At 44.0% G+C, this 5362-nt stretch overlaps 1 pseudogene; it reads right to left on the bottom strand.

The window, feature by feature from the left end:
• Positions 1-345: 345 nt before the first annotated feature.
• LOC112400751 (coiled-coil-helix-coiled-coil-helix domain-containing protein 2 pseudogene) lies at positions 346-834 on the bottom strand (annotated as a pseudogene).
• Positions 835-5362: the final 4528 nt, after the last annotated feature.

Here is a 5362-nt window from a genome sequence, read left to right as displayed (position 1 = left end):
GCGAACACATGCTCAGGTTTTCATAATGGTGGTTGTAGCATAGAATTGCAAGTGCTCCATAAAATTTAGGTACTTGCTTTTTTTTTTGGAAAGAAAATCACTTTAGTCTAATTAATTCACAAACAAAAGCATGTTTAAATGGCCACACAAACACGCACCCAGCCCCAAACTCAACACCATCGCCGTGAGCTTCTGTATGGTGAGAATACCCTCTTCCACTGCAGTCCTGAAGCACAAAAGCTATTAATGATCGAGGAGAGGTTTAACTGGTGGCTTCACACTTTATATCTTCACTATCAATTATATTTTTAACGCTAAACCAACGTGGTCATGAGAGATGATTTTTCATGCCTCCAACTGGAACTTCTTTATGAAGCTAACCCGTTCGCCAATCTGCACTGTTTTCAGCACCTCGCTGGAACCTGCACACAGCTTAAGTTCACCCTGGTTCTGGGCACACTCCAAAAACTGTTTCACCTCAAAAAAGCATGGGCCACTCTGCTGCTGCTGTGCAGGCTGGGTTCCTCGAGGCTCCTGGTGAGTGATGTCAAGCCTTGAGGGCTCAGCATTACTTCCTCCACTGAAGCCACCAGGGAGGGCATGACCCAGAGTGTGGCCGATGGCAGAACCCACAGCCACGCTGGCTGCAGTGGCTGCCATCTGGGCCATCAGACCTGGCTGCCGGGAAGCAGCAGCAGGGGAGCCAACAGCAGATGGTGAAGCCGCTGTGGGTGGCTGAGCGGCGGGCGCTGGCCTGGGTGCAGTTCTCATCTGAGGTGCCCGGCTGGCTGGAGGGGCCACGCTGGAAGTGCGGCTTCGGCTTCCACAAGGCATCTTAAATGCGTGGCGAAGTGGGATCTAGAAGAGCGAGACTCGGAGGAGACCCGGGCTGCTTCTTAGTACTCGCTTTTTTGATATAAAAGATCTTAGACCTAAACATTGAGAAGAAAATTGGGGAATCAAGTAAATAAGAGTATAGCTCCTTCCCTGATTTATAAAATTTTATTCCCTATTAATGTTGCTAAATCACAGTTTGCTGTCCGAATGTTGGGTGGACCTCGTTGCAATTACTGAGTTTTTTCTAAAGTTAATCCTGGAAAAATAATTAATTGCCACAGTCAGTAATAAAATAATCATAAAAATAAACTTTTAAATTTTATTTAAAATGTATAGATATTTCTGACAGGAATGTATAATTAATTTCGGAAATGAGAATGGGGGAAATTTTTTTTTTTATAACTGAGATGTCACCACTAAGACTTTGAAGCAGACTTCTAACAAAAGCTGCTGTGTTCTGACTCCTCCTCCAAAGAAAGATTGGTGTTCTTAGGACTTAGAATCTTTTTTTTTCTCATGGTAAGAGGATTGTTTGTTGGATGGAGAGTTCAGGTAGGTTTTACTGTTCTTTTACCTTCCGGGTAATAAGTAAGGCATTGATGAAGCAGCCTTTCCCAAGTAATTTATGAGAAGGGCGGGTGCTATCTGACATCTGGACTTTGACATGTCTTCCAGGATGATGTGTGTGGACTCATGCCAAGTGATTGCCCATATAACATGCAGCACAAAGTGCTAGGCTGCCTGGATTACAAGCGGTCCTCAAATGGCCAGCTCTACAGATAGGTCACCTGAAGGAGGCCATTCTGTACCCTCATGAAGCCCACCAAGTTCTCCGAGCTGAGGCTTCCATACTCTGGTGTCCTCTCCCAGACTGTCTGTTCACTTTCTGCCCCGCCCCCCCTAATATGACCAGTGCAGCAAATATTTTATCTGGTGGCTGCCCCCATTCAAGACACTTGAAGCAGGACTTCCCTGGTGGTGCAGTGGTTAAGCATCCGCCTACTAATAATGCAGGGGACATGGGTTCGAGCCCTGGTCCGGGAAGATCCCACATGCCGCGGAGCAACTAAGCCCGTGCACAAGTACTGAGCCTGCGCTCTACAGCCCATGAGCCACAACTACTGAGCCCATGTGCCACAACTATTGAAGCCCACATGCCTAGAGCCCGTGCTCTGCAACAGGACAAGCCACCGCAATGAGAAGCCCGTGCACTGCAATGAAGAGTAGCCTCCGTTCACCGCAACTAGAGAAAAGCCCACGCGCAGCAACAAAGACCCAAGGCAGACAAAAATAAATTAAAAAAAAAAAAAGACTGAGGCATTACTCAGCCATAAAAAAGAACAAAATAATGCCATTTGCAGCAACATGGATGGACCTAGAGATTCTCATACTGAGTGAAGTAAGTCAGAGAAAGGCAAATATCCTATGATATCGCTTATATATGGAATGTAAAAAAAAGGCTACAAATGAACTTATCTACAAAACCGAAATAGAGTTACAGATGTAGAAAATAAACTTATGATTACCAGGGGGTAATGGGGGGAGGGATAAATTGGAAGATTGGAATCGACACATACACACTACTATATATAAAACAGATAATAAGGACCGACTGTATAGCACAGGGAACTCTACTTAATACTCTGCAATGGCCTATATGGGAAAAGAATCTAAAAAAGAGTGGATATATGTATTTGCATAGCAGATTCACTTTGCGGTACAGCAGAAACTAACACAACATTGTAAATCAATTATACCCCAATTAAAAAAAAAAAAGACACCGAGCATTACAAAGGCCCTCATCAGCCTTCTTGGCTGACCATGTAGACCAAGTCACCCATTAGTTAAATACCCATGCAAGAAACTGTAATTTAATTTGCCTTTAATTATAGTTAACTCTCTTGGATCCAGCTCAACTGAGCCCCACCAAATCCACCTTGATTTTAGAGAAAGGGATGACTTTTTTCCCCCATCAATAAATTCTAACATTCTAAAATTCTCTACTTAGCTTAAAAGCTAGATTTGTGGGCCGAGGCTGGAGGTAATGATGTTATCATAACTGATACTTTTAGAATTTTGCTATGGTCTTTTAGAATATTTCTGATTAGAGAATTTGGGGTTAGGTATTTCTACAGTGGGAAAAAAAGCAATTGATAGGAAAAAAAAAGAATTTGACCTCAGAAATAAGTGAAATGTAGCATAAGTGACTGTTTAACCATTTACTGTGATGCTGTCAAACTTAGAAATCAGATGTCACTTACATATTTTGAGCCTTGGACAGTTGTAGAGAAAGTACTCACTTATTTCATCAGGCAGTGCCAAAGACCAATTCTATAGTAATGTAAAGATACTTGTGGCACCTTATAGAATTCTTTTAATTTAAATTTTTTAAATTGACTCATTTTATATAGAATCAATTCTTCTAACATTTCCCTAATATTCTGTGGTGGTCTTCAAAAACTACTGATTATAATTTTTTATATTAGCCTTTGGAGATTTTACTGATGGGAACCAAAAGTAGGTTTCGTGAAAATCTCTGGCCTATACTCCTGAATAAATAACCACTGAAAACATACAGACAGTCTGAAATTAAACCCTCCAATTTTGGGGTTTTTTTTTTTTTTACCATTTTTTAAATGATATGATGTCAATTATGTTGCACATTTCCTTGTCTGTTAAATAATTTAACTCTGAGGACTACATGCCTAGCACAGTGCCTTATGTATGGGACCATCTGCTATGTTGTAAATCTCCTTTCCTTTTAAGGGTGATACAGTATGTTATTTAAGGGATCGATGAAGTTTGAAGGTGTGTTTGTATTTATACTAAGGATTCCAGACTGTTTCCTTTTTTTTTTTTTTTTGCGGTATGCGGGCCTCATTGTTGTGGCCTCTCTTATTGCGGAGCACAGGCTCCGGACGCGCAGGCTCAGCAGCCATGGCTCACGGGCCCAGCCGTTCCGCAGCATGTGGGATCTTCCAGGACCGGGGCACAAACCCGTGTCCCCTGCATCGGCAGGTGGACTCTCAACCACTGTGCCACCAGGGAAGCCCCAGACTGTTATCTTTTTGTAATTGGTGATTATACTTACTGCTTCCTCACTGTCTCACACCACAGCTCAGAGCAAAGTAGTTTCTTCCTCATGTCAGATTTTCTGTGAACTCTTAGTAAGGCCAGAACTGCAGATCACCAGAGGAAATGAGATGACTACCTTGAACATCATTAACCTCATTTTTATACCCAGATCTCTCTGTAGACTCTGGCCAGCAGAGATCTGGGGGCTCTGATACCCAGCTGCGGGCTCGTACCTGTGTGTTTTGTGCAAGTACTTTTCTATACACATTGTGAGTGTTCATCTCTCCTTTTCCCTCAAAGCTCCTGACTTCAGCTTCCAAGATATGTCTCCCATGACACAGACAAGTAATTTCATCTCTCTGGGCCTCAGGTTCCTCATCCGTGAAATAGGGATGTTAGTAGTATCTACTTCCCAGGGTTGTTTTGAAGATAACTGAGTTAATATCTGTAAAGGTCTTAGAGCAGTTGTGCATAGTAAGGGTTAAGTAATTTTAAAAAAAGATTGACCACTGGATAAATGACTCTTTAAGCTTCTTAAAGAAAAGGAAAGATCTGAAAAGATACTTCTCCTAGTAGAGGGTGATTTACACTTTCTTTTCTGGGGTAGGAATGGAGTAATTTGGAGGGATTTGTATCTGAAGGAGCAGAACTGAAAGGTATTACCTAAAATATCTGTAGAAAGTGCTGGCAGTGAGCCTGGGTCCTGACTGGATCAAGTAATATATGGAAAGATGTTCATAGCAGCTCCTCTGGGGGCTCTTCATAGTAGATCTTAAAAGGAGACAAGAGGAATAAACTGGAAATACATGGGGATGGAGGGAATTGGGGACAAAGCTTACGCCATGAGTTAGCAGTTATCTTCGGTTACCTAACAAAGGCTGAAAGAGAGTGATTCTCAGGGGAGATGATATATATATGTAAGTCACATACATAGATATATAAATCTTTTAACCACCTGTCTGACATAGGTGTTTTTCTCAGCTTCTTCCGTGGAAAGGGGCCCTGGCCATCTGCTTTGTTAAAAGAAAGCAGGCAGCAGCTTCGTGTGGCACGTGCAGGGGATGCCCTGCCGACCACCGTGAAGCTTGAAAGCCCTTCGTGGTGCCCGCGGGCGCTTGTCGAGAGCCGGGGCGGGGTGGGGTGGGGTGCGGAGGACCCATGCCCGGGGCCCGCCTCGCCCGCTGCTGCGGCTGCTGCACGCACCGGCTGCCCAACAACGGCGCTGGCACGCGGCTGGGTGGCTCTTGGCTCCAACAGCCGGGCCGCCCTTTGCCCCGGCTCGCAGCCTGGTGGTAATTCGCTCTAGGCTCAGAGGGGCAGACCTGTCAAACTGCAGCCTGTGTTTATCTTGTAATCCACAGACAAGAAGAAGGGAGGCAAATTCCAGCCTTTGAAGAAGTTGTTTGGCAAAAGGAAAAAGAAAGGCACGTCGACGGCCCGGGAGGCGTCT

Source organism: Neophocaena asiaeorientalis, unplaced genomic scaffold (assembly GCF_003031525.2).
Source record: "Neophocaena asiaeorientalis asiaeorientalis breed wild unplaced genomic scaffold, Neophocaena_asiaeorientalis_V1.1 scaffold19, whole genome shotgun sequence".
Taxonomy (NCBI): Eukaryota; Metazoa; Chordata; class Mammalia; order Artiodactyla; family Phocoenidae; genus Neophocaena; species Neophocaena asiaeorientalis.
This window is presented reverse-complemented; position numbering and strand designations above follow the sequence as displayed.